A 1,624-nucleotide genomic window follows, 5' to 3' on the forward strand; every position below is an offset into this window, starting at 1 on the left:
ATTCAAAACATATTTATTTAATGATAGAATTTCCCAGTAGAGTTTACACTATCCCAAACAAAGAGGAAAATGGGTATTAAAAAAGGGGAAGGGAGATACAGCTAAAGAAAATTCTAACAAATAAAAGCTAAAATTATAGCTTTCATTCATTTATTCACAATTTTCTAATTTCATTCTTGATAAATATCTGGGTTATACAAAGAAGGAGTGAATGCTAAGCGAAGTTCATTTATTTCTCACGATGCTTCTCTTTTGATTTGGAGTCTTTACTCTCCTGGAGTCCAGAGAACTGCATATGCCTCTAGTATAGTTGTGTCTGTTGTGGCTCCCAGAAACTTAGATGTAAGTTCAAGATCTAATAACCACAGCTGGACTCTGGCTCCTAGATAGTATTTCGCTCCATCCACTTCTGGTCTTTTTCACACACACTGAAACTTGCCACCAAAATCTATTTAAAAAGATTCTTCTCCGCAATGCAAAAGATTAGCCCAACAACTAGTTCATCCTTGGCAGGTCCTATCTGTGTAGGAGGAGAATGTCTCAGCATAGACTCAAAGGATTCCACAATTTTCAGAGAACCCTTTGTCCACCTGAGCTCCACCTTCCACTGCAGCGCTCGCTAAGCCACCTGAGCATGTTCTAGACTCCATGGACCTGGAACTCTCACTCCCTGGGCCATTCTCAGTGCCCACGCCTCAACAGCACCGAGAGAACAGGGACAGATACAGGAAATGACTCTCACCAGTCACCGGCACGGGTCTGACACAGTGCTGCCATGACAGCTCCAGAACTTCTGACCTAATTGTGGTGATTTTTTTTCTTTTTTTTTTCCATGTCCACAGCTAAACTTATTCCCAATTTTTTTTTCTAATCAAATTAGAGGCAAGGAGGTGGAGAGACAGACTCCCACATATGCCCAGACCAGAATCCATCCCGCAACCCCGTCTGGAGCTGATGTTCTGCTCTGTTGCTCGACAAGTGAATTATTTTAGCACCTGAAGCAATCCTCAGGGCCCAGGGCCAGCTTGCTCATTCCAGCCACAACTGTGGGAGGGGAAGAGCGAGAGAGAGAAAGAAAAAGAGGGGAAGGGATGGAGAAGCAGATGGTCGCTTCTCCTGTGTGCCCTGACCAGTAATCGAACCTGGGACTTCCACATGCGAGCGGAGGCTCTATCGCTGAGCCGACTAGCCTGGGCCTAATCATGGTGATTTTAAAGAACTATCTTCTACATGTTTAATGTCAGTATATGCATTTATATATGGCAAATCCCATCCATTTTTTAGATGTCTTATTTCCACAGGCTTCTAAATAAAAATGATATAAAAATAATGTGGAGAATAAAGAGAAAGGTAACTAGAAAATATATGTACTTATTTCCCCTGCTTGTTTTTCTTCCCAGCAAGGTGAGACAGATATTAGAGAAGGAAAAAAAAAAGGAAGTAAACAGACTGAACTAAAAGGTTGGACTGGACTGGTATATACTAGATTGAGAGAACGGGGTTTTGCGATATTGAAGCTCTCCAGGATATCATTGATTATGAACTCTGAAATCGACATAACAACTGCTGCTAGATGGGCCACTGACAAGAGCACAAACCACTAAGTGCAATGCCTAAGTAGTAT

General features: G+C 41.9%; 1 pseudogene; it reads right to left on the reverse strand.

The window, feature by feature from the left end:
* Positions 1 to 229: 229 nt before the first annotated feature.
* LOC136386507 (small ribosomal subunit protein bS1m pseudogene) lies at positions 230 to 777 on the reverse strand (annotated as a pseudogene).
* Between the last annotated feature and the right edge of the window lie 847 nt (positions 778 to 1,624).

Source organism: Saccopteryx leptura, chromosome X (genome assembly GCF_036850995.1).
Source record: "Saccopteryx leptura isolate mSacLep1 chromosome X, mSacLep1_pri_phased_curated, whole genome shotgun sequence".
Taxonomy (NCBI): Eukaryota; Metazoa; Chordata; class Mammalia; order Chiroptera; family Emballonuridae; genus Saccopteryx; species Saccopteryx leptura.